Here is a 14,025-nt window from a genome sequence, read left to right on the forward strand (position 1 = left end):
GCATTTTTATGGGTGTAGACTAGTCTAACAAGTGGAGATGTCATATATTTTATTTAACCATTCCCCTACAGGTGGAAATTTAGGCTGTCTTGGTTGATAAGTTGGAAAAAGGAATGACGTTGCATTCACTGCTGCCATCATCACCCTCAGGGACCTGGTATCCTGCTCCATCAATGCCCAATATGCTGTCATTTGATATTTAAGCTTGATGAATGTCAGCTCTACTGCTGGAGCCTGAGATACACTTGCAAGAGTATCATTTTCTGCCGGTTTTCATCACACAGATGCTGCATGTTATACTATGATGGGTAAAGCGTGGCCTAACCTAGGAACCTAAGCTCTGGAGTGTCACATTTTTTTTCCTTTGGAGAAATGTCTTTTGAGGTGCAAACAAATGATTTTCAAAGGCACTTCAGGAAGTCTTGCCATTGGTGGATGGGGGTGCTCGTCCAATGCCATGATCAGAGAAGCGGGGCGTCTCATTGGCAAACTTGCCCCCGCTCTGGGAAGTAATCCTGTGCAGTGCAACCAGGCCTGGTCTCAGTGCAACGATTGGGTCCCATCCCCCAGAAAAGATCAAATTTGTATGTAAAGTGGGCCCTAGGGTCCTTTCAGCTTTAGAGTTTTGGCTGCTTTACAGAAGTCCAATTGTCTGAGGCTAAATCCAATGCCAGGAGGGAACTGGGGACAGAATTTCAAGTGGGTCAATTGTGCTGTCCCTTTCCCTGGGAAAGAAGTCCTTTCTAGGTCCCCATTCTTTCCACACCTAATTGATGCTTCTCCCAGATGTCTTCATATGGTCATTGATTGCCCATCGCCACCCTCAAAAGATTGCTCTGACATAACCAACAATGTCCCAACCAAGAGGTGGTTGGGTGGGTAAAGGAACATTGAGAATGCTTCCCCTAGTCTTCCCAGTCATCAGTCAGCTACTCCCTCCCTCTGACTCCTGAGGATTTCTGGAAGGCATTTGAGAGGAGCCGCCAAGGGCAGCTGGAGCCCTAGAGAATCTCGGTAGTTACCACAAAGTTACACTGAAGTGAATCAGTTCTTACCTGGCCAAAAAACTGTACCCCAAAACCAATTACTTATTTCAAAATGATGTTCTATGACTTAAGTGAGATCACATATGGAAAGGACTGAGGCTGGGGCCCAGCATCTGGGTAGCACTTCACATATATTAGCGGCTTTGTACAAGTAATAGAACTGGTGTAGGCAGTGGTGTATCCCACTGGCATATGTAGGGGGACAGGTCTCATCAGATTGGAAATGCAGTAGCAAATATATGTCAGACAACTATAGAATGCAGACTCTGAAAAGAACTTGAGTTCACTTTTTTCTTCAGGTGAAGAAAGTATTTCCAATATAAATAAGCAATTTGTGTGAACTATGTGGCCTGTACAAGGGATTTGTGTGTGGCATGTGCATGTGTGATGTGGTTATGTTGTGTGTGAAAAGTATGTGATGCATGTGAATTATGTGTGCACTGGTGACATTGTAGGTGGGAATGTGTACATATGTGTGTGTTTATGGCTACGTGTCTGTGTACCATGAGTGCGAACCTGGTCTTCCAACAGAGGGAAAGTCAACCATCCAGGACTATATTTACAGGGACACAGCTGGAAATCCTCTTTATGTCAGGTCATTGGGCATTCGCAACTTGGAGCACGTTCAAAGAAGAGCAGCTAGATGTGGGTAGGAGCCTTGTAGCCGTGTCACGTGTTAAACAGATGAAGGAACTGGGGAGGTTTGGTCTGGATGAAAACAGGGGTGAGTCGGGGTGGGGAACGCAGAGGGTTGGCCCTGTTCTCTGGGAAGGATCATGAAGGTCAGCACCAGAGCCAGAAAAAGAGATTTGGGTTCAGCTTAAGGAAAAAGCTTCTAATTCTAATAGAAATGACTGTCTTTAGTTGGGAATGGGCTACTTGTGTGATACTGACCCTCTTCCCAATGGGGTTATTCATAAAGGAGACTTCATATCCTTGATCTCATTGGAGTCACAGCTTTCAGGCCAGGCAGGAGTGGAATGGTTCATTCCATCCCCTGTTCAAGGGTAGGGTGTTTGAGCTGAAAGGCCTTAAAAGGCATCTTATAAAACTCCCTTATAATTATTTTTGTCTTCTATATACCAGGATCACATAAACTAGAAAAAAAATATACAGAACAAAAAATGAAACTCTCTGTGTGTATGCAGATCTTTCTTTCTCAGAGAACGTGTGGCCTGCCAGAGACTGCACTTAAACTTGCTAAGCATGCTGCAGCCCCCTAGTAGTAGGTCAGAGTTTTGGGATGGTTCTCAGCAGGGTGCTCTGGCTGGCAAAGACTAAAAACCGGTTTCTGCAGCATTAAACTGCCTAGGCCCCTCCTCTCTCTGCCTCCCCTCCCCTCCCTGTGAGGGGGCAGAGGAAAGAGGAGACAACCCCAGGTTTGGTCTATGGCTGGTGACCAATGACGCACTCTCACCAATATAGATTTTGGAGGTGGAGACTATGGAAAAACAGGTGGCAGTGGGGGCAGGTGGCAGCCTAGAGGGGGTGGGGCCTACCAAGGGAGCTGAAGGACAGTGTGGGTGGGGGTCCTGGGAAATCGCAAAAAGAAAATACAAGTCTCCTGAAACTTAAGGAGGAAAAAAAAATAAATGAGTCTCCTAAATGTACTTTATAGAAGCAATTCCCAGGAAAGGCCACCCACATAGCACCCTAGCCCTGGGATCTTTTGTACACCTATGCCCTCAACTCCACAGGGATAGGGAAAACAGCACTGATCTCCAAGTACCCATGGGAAGACCCAGACTAAAGACCCCAGGCCTCTGCCATTGGGCAGTTTGGGGCAGTGGGCAGTTGACGGAGCCCCTGCAGAAACAGATTGACTGCCAACTCCTTGTGTGACCTTGGGCAGGCCTTTGCCATCTCTGGCCTTCAGTGTCACCATCTCTTAAATAAAGGGGCTGAATGTGATGATCTTAAGGGGCCCCTGTCGATATTCTGTAGTTAAGGCTGGCACATGGGGGACAGGCTTCAAAGCAAAAGGAACCCCGCCCCCTCCCCCACCTCCATCTTCAGGGTTCGCGGGCCTGAGCTGCCGGGCCGGGGGCATTCATCCTGGGGCCTGTAAGGCCCTTAGGTTTCGGGACTCTTGCTCCTAAGTGTCTGGCCCCGACGCTCTAGCTGTCCCCGAGGACGGCTGAGCCAGCGACTCCGCCCCCGCGCTCGCCCCGCGTCCCGCCGAGCCATTAGCGCGATTGCTCGCTGTTCCCGGCAAAGCCGGTGATTTATGCGGGGCCTCGACGGGGCAGTCCTCGAGCCAGGAACAATTAGCTAAAAGCCCTCAGGAAGGGAGGCGAAGGGGCGGCGATCCAAGCCCCAGGGCGCCCGGCCGGGGCGGCAGCCGCCGGCAGCGCCCCGGCCGAGGACCCCAGCCCCCCGACTCGGCGGGCCCCACTCACCGCGGCGGGGGCGGGGCTCGAAGGCCGACGCGAAAAGGCAGTCCAGCATCCACGCCATGGCCCGCGCTCGGCGCCGCAGCCTCGCAGCCGGCGTCCGCGCCAGCCCCCGCGCCGGCGGCCCTAAGTAGCCCCCGGTGACCACGCCCTGAGCCGCACCCTGCACCCAGCGAAGAGTGTCTCGGTCACCGGACACCTCGGGCCTGTCACGAAAGGGGCAGGGCCTCAGGGGAGCCCCCCCTCCCGCCGGACGAGAGCCGGCTGGTCCCACAGCCCCTTCCCCCACGCGGAGGGAGGCCGAAATCCAGCTCGTGTCCCGGGAAGCCCCGACTCTGAGGGCGGGACCCTGCCCCCTGCCCCTATCCCGGGGAGCCCCGAGTCTGAGGGGAGACGCCATCTCAGCCCTGGTGAGCCCCGAAGCTGAGAGGGAAGGGAGGCCTCTGCCCCCAGGAGCCCCAGTCGGGTGCGTAAAAGCCAGCCTGTCCCCCAGAAGCTGGTATTTGAGGGCGAGATAGTGCACCTGCTTCTGGGAGCTCAGATCTGAGGGTAAGATTGTACCCCAGCCCGAAAACCCCCATGTTTTAGCGGACACATCATCGCCGCCTTGGGGAGGAGGCCCAGTCTAGGCGGGAAGTAGTGTCTGCCTTAGGAGCCCTGAACCGGAGGGGGAGGCCTGGCCTCCGCCCTGGGGACCCCCTTGTCCTAGAGGAGGCATCACCTCAGCCGTGAATAACTCCGGATCTGATTTGTGATGTCACAGCTCCGTTCTCCAGGACCAAGAATGTAGGAGCCCCAAAGTTGAGAGTACTTTTACTGTTCCTGCCCTGTGGATCCCTCGGGCAAGTGGGAGATGCTTTCCTATCTGGGATCGTTTGTTTTGAGGGGGTTGGTCCCCAACCGAGACAAAAGAACACGGCATCAAGTGTGTATGAATATGGGGTGTCCCTCGGTTGTCGCTAACTTACCGATTCCACCGCCTACGCTTTTGCTCGGGGCACTGACATAGGAGGGGCACCAACATTTATTTTTAGAAAGAATTTGATATTTGATATTTCAATGGGGGGGTGGTACTGTGTTAGATTTCATTGCACTTCTTTTATGGCTCTGAGTTTTTAAAATTTAAATGCATATGGGGGCACATACCATAACAGGTTCAGTGTTTGGGAGCTTCCGGTGCTAGTAAACCAGTCCTACCCCCAAATCCTGGGGTAGAAGCAGCCACCAGAGGTGGACCATTTGGGACAAGAAGGGCTTCTGAGAAAAATTTCCTTTTCTATACCTGTTCAGCCCCATATTAATTTCTCCCCCAATTCTCCATTGGCAGTTGTACAAACGTGACTCTGCCTTGTTTTTCTCTACTGGGAAAATGGGGCTCTGTCGATCAAAACGCTAGTGAGGAGGTAGAAAGGAATATGAAAAATTCTCTTCCAACAGCTCGATTGCAGGCTTGAGGAGTGGAGGCTGCAATCAAAGGTCCTTTGGGGAGAGTAGTTATTACATTTGCTTTGCTAACCACTGATATTAGCATTAATGCAGCAAAAGGGGTGCATAAAATGGAAAAATCGCCTGTACTTCACCATGCAATTCTTAGTAAAGAGAGCTGTAGTCAGAGTTTAAAGGGTTTCCACTCATTTCCCTTCCTTTCCGGGAAACATGGTACCTCTCTGCCTTTATACCAATTTCTAAATCATTTCCAATTTCTCTGTTTTCTAAAAGCAATCAGAGTCAACAAACATTCACCAGACCCGCTCTTCTACCAATTTCTGCTGTGCAAATACCCAGTCATCCAAGCCAAACAAGTCTGACATCTAAAAATGTCCAGTTTCAGGTTCTGGTTATTGAAATCTCGGCCTTACCTCTTCCCCTGAGCATATATACCACTAGCTTTTGTGATGGTCTCAATGGGTTTCTTTTTTTTTTCCCCGCTGAATGAGATTTTATGTGGGGGGAGGGGGTCCCATAAAGGCTGCCTGCCCAATCCAATCCAATGGCCTTGAGTAACTGAAGTTTCTCTCCTTCTAAAATAGCTCTACCTGAAGTACAAACTCATGACCACTATCCCTTGTGGTGATGTAGTAAAGGAACAAAGCTAAGCATGCTCACAGGCCTAGACTGGAAGCCTGATTGTGCTATGTACTGGCTCTGTAACTTTAGGAAGATATTTTACCTCTCTGAGGCTTAGTTTTCCTCATCTGTAAAATGGGGATATTAATAGTTGTGAACAAGCTCTTGGCAAACCAAAGCCGACTCATTTGGAAAAAAGAAAAGGGAAAATATGGAGTTCAGAATTCTCAAAAAATTTTGTTTAACAGTCAAGTTAGCGGTTTTCCCCGATTCCTTTTGCTTTGACCCATGTCCTCTGCCACTTAATTACTTAGTGTTGTTTCCTTTGAAAATATTTACCCTTAACTAAATGTCACATAATAGGGGAATGCATTTATCCATCAATCCATCCATTCATTCAACAAATATTTATTAAATGTCCTTTGTGTGCAAGATATTGAACTATGGATATTATGTTGATTCACTCAATGAATTATCATGCAATTATTTTTAAGTGCATAGTTTGGAAGCCTATATGATAATTTGAAAAAAAATTTATGATTATTTTAAGTGAAAAATAATCAAAATGCAAAATGTATGCACACTATTATATAAACAGTGCAAATAAATAACAAACTTATACATAAACAAATGTTAACAGGAAGCACACCAGAATCTTAGTAGTGACTCTTATTTAAGCAATGCAATTATGGGCAATTTTAAACTGTTTTATCATTTCCATATTTTAGTATTTTCTAAATTTTCTTTAATAAACGTATATTATTTTCTGGAGTTAGAAAATACTACTAATAGGAAATAAAACTATAACTTTGTCTGCTGAGTAAAGAAAGAGGTTAGGTAAGGGAAAGACTGGGGCCTTTACGCTGGGATTGTGCTTTTAGTACAGGGCTCTGGGCCTGGCAGCGGTGACTCAGAAAAAGCTGAAACTTGGTCTGTGAGTAAAATATAGAGCTCCCTTCCTGTGCAGGGCCACAGAACCCGTATGGTATCTCCTTTCCAAGAATGCAGAGGTTCATAAGACCCCAATTGAGCAGCCAAGAACCTGCTAGCTTGAACCTGCAACCCCTCACCCCAGGGTGTTCAAGGTGTATTGGGTATAATTGCCCTTACCTTGATAGTTTAAGGCTTAAAGCTTAACAACTTGCTGCCTCTTAAGGTTGTCTCGTTTCAATTCCAATTAAAAGCCAAGCACCCTGCTCCTAACTTAGGTCATTGTTTGTTGTGTAGGAAAAAAACATATACTAGCTAATAAGGCACAGTGATGAAATCAAACTGGGGGCTCACTGAGTATGAAAAGAAAGGTTTCCTATCTTTTTTCCTGAACTTCAAAAGTACTTGGCACCCAGGCAAACAGTTTGCTATTTAAACAAGATTCCAAGCATCAAAGGCCTGCAAACCTTGTCATGGATCAGCATTTTTTGAAGTATGGTCCATTGGACCAGCTGCATCAGAATCAATTGATGTGCTACAAATGAAGGTCCCCTGCTCCCACTCCAGATTTTCTTATTTACTCTGGGTAAATACCCAGAGAATCTCTGGGCATGGGGACCAGGAAACAGCATTTTAGCTCACCTTGGGGGCTCCTGTACCCAATACAGTTAAAGAAACTCTAATACAGAGGAAAGAACACTTTCCCTGAAAACCTTCCACCACTGTCTCTTTCCATTGCACTCCAACAATGAGGAACCTTGGGACAGCCCTATGGAGAACTTGATCACTTTAACCTCACTCCACTTCCTTTGGGTATATGGGTAAATGTGTAGCATAAGAAATTGAACAAACCTCAAAACTTGACTCCTGATAGGATCTAGTGGACTCAAAATGAGCCTTCACTTGGATTGTCTAAGAATTGTGTATGTCGATGTAGCATTTTTTCAGTCAGGTTATCTCATTTGGACTCCCTGCTTGGGGTCCTTATGTGAGGCAAGAGGCAATGGAGGCACCGTGGAAGGAGTATGGCATTTAAAGTTAAAATATCCGGAGTGGGGCTGGGCATTTCGACTGACTGGCTGAATGGATGCTTCCAGTATGTCTGCTTCGCAACCTGAGCCCCAGGCTCCTCCTCTATGAAACGGGGATCTCCGTCCCCCCCGCCCTCTTTCCCAGCTGGTCGGTATGAAGGTCTCCGCAATTTCAGAAGTGAGATAACAAAAGTAGCTACCCCCAGATCCATGGAAGGAAGTGGGAGATTAGCAAGCCTGCCTCCCCACACCCCCTTTTGAGGAGTCCTATCAGAAGGTCCACATGGTGTGTATAGGGTCATATGGGTCCTCTAAAGGGGGCTAGGAACCTTAGGACCTCAAGATTTTGCCTCCTTGCTTTTCTATTTGGGAAGGGTTTATCTGAACTCATGGTGAACATACAGTATAATCATGGGGGACCATTTGAGACCTCTCTGAGTCTCCAAAAGGCATGGGTGTCCTCATTTTTTAAGTGGAGTTTTACAAGGAGAACTTGAAGTTCCTTTGCAGCTACTTAGCATTCCTAGGATACATTGCTTCTACAGCACTTTATTTTTTCCCATAGCTCTATTACTTCCAAGCATTTTCATATCACCAAAACCTGACAAGGTCCTGGCACCATCTTTGTGAGGCAGAAATGGGAGAAGATTATTCCCATTTTTTAAGTTAGAAAAGCTGAGGCAAAAGACAGTAAGTAACTAGTCCGCAGTCACCCGGCAGGGGAAAGATGAGCTGAGACTATGCCTGAGATCTCTCACTCCCCGCCCATTCTTTTCTAGTACCCCTCCACAGATCCCAGGAGCTGTCTGTCAGTGTGCTGACACCACTCAAGAAAATGCAAGTTTCATCCTGACACCAGGAAGACAGAGCTACGATTACGCTTCAGTCCCCAAGGAGGCAGAGAAATTGCTTTTAGTTGACAAGTGCATCTCCCACACATATACCCCTCTGGTTGAATGAAAAGATAAAATCAAGTTAAAAATCCCAAATGCTCACTTAATTTTGTAAAGCATTTTGCTCTTGGAGCTAAAGGTAGGCAGGATGATAGAATTTTTAAGTCTAGAAGTCTCGACAGGGTGGGGCAGAATAGTAGGAATTAAGGGGGAGCACAGAAAAAAAAATGTCAGAAGAAAAAGTAGAGAGATGATCATTTAGTTTGTGCCATAATCAATAAGAGAAAATGGAGCTATCTGAAAAAAGAACTAGAAAGAACTGGGCGTGTGTGTTTTTATGCCTTTTGAAAAACTGCAAAGATATGAGCTACTGAGATTTCCATTATAAATGGAAATTTTGTGGCTTTCAGTAATAAGAGTTTGGGGGCTGAGTAGGGGGACTGTCAACTTCGTGGGTCACCAGGGAAGTTAATCTCTTGGTCTTTACTAGCTCTGAAGGTCATTTCTGTAAATCACTAGTCCTTAAATATTTTAAGTGTGACAGCTCCCCATGTGTCCTGGATCTGTTTCCACATCTGATCCTCATACAGCTTGGGAGATTGGCAGGACAGAGATTAGCACAATCCCTATTTTATAGATGAAGAAAGTGAACCCCAAGAAAGGGAAGTGACTTGCCCAAGGTCATTCTGCCTTTGGGACCACTGTGCCTCTTTCTCTTGTGTTTAGCTCCTTCTCACACCACCTGTATGCAGACTTCAGTCTGGTCTTTAGACCTCTTATACTTCTTTTTAAAAAATATTTATTTATTTTTAATTGATGATTGTTTTACAATATTGGCTTGATTTCTGTCATACATCAGCATGAATTAATCATAGGGGTACATATGTGCCCTCCCCCTTGAATCTCCCTCTCACCTCCTACCCATTCCCACCCCTCCAAGGTTATTACAGAGCCCCAGTTTGACTTCCCTGAGTCTAGACCTCATATACTTCTTGACTCCCTTTGGACTCTATAGTGACTGAAGATGTTCCCCTAACTGAGCATTGTAGGGCCCTTAAAAAGCTTTCCAGTAAAGGACACTCTTGTTCTTAGGAGTTATGGGCTGAAGTATCTGCAAGTGAAGTGCCATAATGTCTATAATATAGGAGAGGGGGGGTGTGGAAGGAGAGAGAGAGAAGAGAGAGTATGCAAATATGGCAAATTATTAATGAGGGTATGTACAAATATTTGTGTCATTCTTTCAATGATGCGGTATGTTAAAGAACTTGAAAATATAAACTTGGGGGAAATCTGTCCAACCCAGGTAGCCCCCTTACCTGCCTGTGCTAAAATCTAGTAGGTCAATAGCATGCCCCCTTTCACAGGGAATCCTTCAGAATGGCCCAGCCCCAAGCCCAGACCTAGTTCAGCAGAAGGGACAAACTGGACCCGTGACTGGTTTTGATGTCTTAGATGGAGCTTGGGTGGTGGGAAAATGACTGCATGTATTGAGTGGGTGTTTGATATGAGGGGTTTTGTGGCAGTGCAGCTAAATGGAAGTCCTAGAGAATCGGAGCTTGATTTTTTCCTAGAAAAGAGTTTGCTTGTTTTTTAAATTTCAGGGTTCGCTTATCAGAGCTGGAAGTGTCACTAGAGATAATCCAGTCCAACCTCTTCACATGCCAGGGAGGACGCTGAGATCCAGGGAGGGAGAGTGACTTACCCAACATCGCCCAGTGAATTAGTGGCTGAAATGGAACTAGAAGCCATGTGTCCAGCCTCCTTGTTCCCGGCTCGGTCCATGACATCTCACTGTCATCTCACCTTGGATTCGAGGGCTCTTGATAGGTCATCTGCCCATCCCAGGGCTTGCCCTCTTCAGACCAGCATGGCACTTGGGGATTTGCAGTCAGCGACAGTCCCTGCCGCTGAAAGCAGAGCCAGGCGCCTGAAGATGGCACCTGTCACATCCCATTGGAATGAATGACCTCCCTCTGAAAGCGAGATGGGCCTGGCGGAATCTGGGAGTGGCACCTTGAGAGCAGGTGGGCCAGGCCTGTGTGGCTGGTGTGCCATGGACATTCACGGCATAGGAGGTCATGGATCTGTCCTGAGAACTGTTTGCTGGAGAGTCTTCCGCCTCTTGCAGCCGCCAAGTGATTTATTATTTTTGGGGCAGCCACTCTAGTTCATTGGTTTAGCTTTCATTGCCCCTGAGGGGGCGGGGGGGTGGTGGTCGGCCTGCCGCTTCTCCTGCTCTGACTGCTCATGGGATTGGTTCATCTGACAGCTTAGCTAGACCCTCGTGAGCCTGTCGGGATTAATGGCATTTGACTGTAGATCATGAGAAATCACATCAGTAGCTGCTGGTGGGGGGTGGATGGAGGAAGCAGAAAGAGGGCACTGGAGAAGGGAGAAGGGAGAAGGGAGAAGGGAAAACAGTAAAAGGGGAGGGAAGAAAAGTTGGAAGGAGAAGGGCAGAGGAAAATTTGATGAAGGAGTTCTCTTGCACACCAACCACTGACATTTTTGAGGCTGTAGCTTCTCTCCCTTTTAATCACCTTTGTTAATTGCCATTTGTCAACACAAGTAAGTCTTTCTCTGCTATAACTTAATCTTGGGGCAACTCAAGTCTTAAACAGGGACTCAAGGCTAAATCCAGAGGCCAGTCTTCCTTAGCTAGTGAGTTGTCTGTCCTCCTCTGCTTTCCTACACCCCAGGCACTGTGGGGGCTGGTATGTGAACACCAGACCTGGTCTCAGAACTAAAGATGCTAAAGTGTGAAAGTGAACATGTTAGTTGCTCAGTCATGTCCAACTCTTCGCTACTCCATGGACTGTAGCCCGCCAGGCTCCTCTGTCCATGGGATTCTCCAGGCAAAAATACTGGAGTGGGTTGCTGTTCCCTTCTCCAGGAGATCTTCCCAACCCAGGGATCGAATCCGGGTCTCCCACACTGCAGGCAGATTCTTTACCGTCTGAGCCACCAGTGGACAATTAGATTGCTTCCTTCTCTTGGCTGTGTGACTAGTGCTGCTGTGAACATTGGGATGCATGTATCTTTTCGAATTAGAGCTTTCATCTTTTTCAGATATGTGCCCAGGTTACCTATGGTTATCAAAGGGGAAGTGGGGAGGGATAAGTTGGGAGTATGGGATTAACAGATGCAAACTACCATATATAAAATAAACAAGGATTTACTGTATAGCATAGGGAACTATATCTTATAATAAACCATAATAGAAATGAAATGAAAAAAGAACATATGCATATGTGTGTGTGTATAGATATATGAATCACTTTGCTGTACACTTGAAACTAACACAATGCTGTAAATCAACTATACTTTTAAAAAAGAAAGTCCCTCTTACCTTAGCTGTATCTCCCATGTCTCGGAATTTTGCCTGCTTGGTAGCCGTCACATAATAAGCTTCTTATTGACCTTCTCTTTCCCTATGGGCTTCTTCCCATAGCCACAAAGATATTTAAACTCTCCTATATGACAGCAACCCTTCTCTGACCCCGAGTCCTCTTCCAGCTATCATCCAGTCTTCATTTTCTCAGCCTTATTCCTTAGCACCTTCACAGAGCTGTATGGACTTTCTCTCCTTACTTCTCACCATACCCATTCCTCAGCCCACAGCAAGATAGTAACTGCTCTGTCTCCACACACACACACACACACACACACACACACACTCTACTGAGACTCCTCTCACCGAAGCTACCAATGACTTTTGGGAGGCCTAATCCAAAGGGACACATAAGTGTAGTCACTCAGTCATGTCTGACTCTGTGACCCCATGGACTGTAGCCCGCCAGGCTCCTCTATCCATGGAATGGGACATATATGTGTCCTAATTTTATTTGGCTTCTCTGTGGAATGCACATACAGCATTCACATGTTAATGTGAACATAAACATGTTCACATTTATGTAGCATAAATTGTGAATCCCTCCAGTCTTCCCTTGGCTCTGAGGATACTGTGCTATATTACTGTCCTTATCCATGACTTCTCCTGGCTCTGCCTTCTCCCCTGGTACCCCAAATGGGAGCATCTCTCAAGGTCCTGTCCTTAATGCTCTGTTCTTGTGTGGAGGGGCTCACCTACTTTATTTGCTCTGTTATCTCTGTATCACTTACAGGGCCTGAAACAGTGTCCAGTGCATAGAAGACATTTAATTAATGTTTACCTAATTGACTAACATTTGTTAATTGCATAGGTCTGGTACATAACAAATGTTCCATAAAGCATGTTATTGGGGTCTTACAGTTTACAAACATTTCCTGTATACTTACCTAACTTCACCCTCATAATAATAACCTGGTGAGGTTAATTCTTTATTATTCCCATTTTTATAAAAGAAAGAAGGGGAATGGAGCCAATATTTGTCTTCTGTCTATTCTGTGCCAAGTGCTTTATAAACATTTGAATTTAATCTTTACAACACCCCTGTGATGTAGATGTTCTTAGCCACATTTTACAGATGGGAAAACTGAAGTTCAGAGAGGTACCTAAGATTACAAAGAGTATGTAATTTACCTCCTCTGCTCTTTCATTGTTCTGTGCATTTGATCATACCAAATTTAGTGAGCAATACTGGGGAGGCATATAAAAGGTATCACAGAATGATATTATAATTATTGTTTACATCGAAGTTTTCTTTTTGAGTTTGCATTCCTATGAAATGTAATGTCAAGCATAAAAAGAACTGAAGAGGAAAATAAAACCCTTGTATTTCCAAACACCCCTTGCCTTTCCCACTGTGTGTTGTAATAATAGGAATTGATTATTGAGTGCTTCCTGTGTGCCTGGCATTATGCTCAGTGCTTTACATGTGTGCTTTACATGTGTGCTTTCATTCGATCCTCACCATCACCCTGTGTGGTCTGGGCTACTGTTACACCCCAATTTATACATAAAGTAATTACACCTCATAGGAGTAAAGTAACTTGTTCAGGGACCCCTAGTTCATTTTTGAGATAACTGAAATTTTATGTCAGGTTGCTCTGACTCCGAAGTTAGTATTCTCTCAGTACTGCTAGGCTGTCTTTCCGAGAGGATAGGGAAACCAAGGCTCAGAGAAACTAAGTGACGTCAAGTCTCCTGACTATCTTATATTTTTCCAGCTACTTGCATCCCTTTGTTGAAGGGATTGCTTTGTATTGTCAGTAATCTTTATACGTCTGTGGTCTGTCTCCTCAGCCACATTGTCAGCTCCGCCAAACCTCTTTCTGTCCCCCCACAGAGGGTTCTCATGAAATACTTGTCAGTTGATAAGCAGGGAGCTCTCCTCAGTTGAGAGAATTATTAATAAACCATCCGGCTTTGACAAAGCCCTTCTCATCGCCAAAGGAGTTGAGCCCTTGGTGCTCAGGAGATGTATCGATTCCTCCCCTTCCCTCAGCTTGAAGTCCAGAGCCCACACTCTCCGCCTCCGCATGGCATCCATTCTCCAGGGAGCCTCGGTAGCGTCAGAATCATTTCGATGAAGGCTGAATTACGTGTGTGACTCTGGGAGGAGGAGGTCCCAGGCAAGAAGAAGAATGAGGGCTGTTTCTCACCATTTGAGATGATGTGTCAACCTCTAGCAGCCACACTCCACAGAACAAACCCTAAAGATTGATTGTTACTGTTATTATTGGGAGTATTAATAATCTTTCCTACATTTGTGCAGTAAACTTC

This window comes from Cervus canadensis, chromosome X, assembly GCF_019320065.1.
Source record: "Cervus canadensis isolate Bull #8, Minnesota chromosome X, ASM1932006v1, whole genome shotgun sequence".
Classification (NCBI taxonomy): domain Eukaryota; kingdom Metazoa; phylum Chordata; class Mammalia; order Artiodactyla; family Cervidae; genus Cervus; species Cervus canadensis.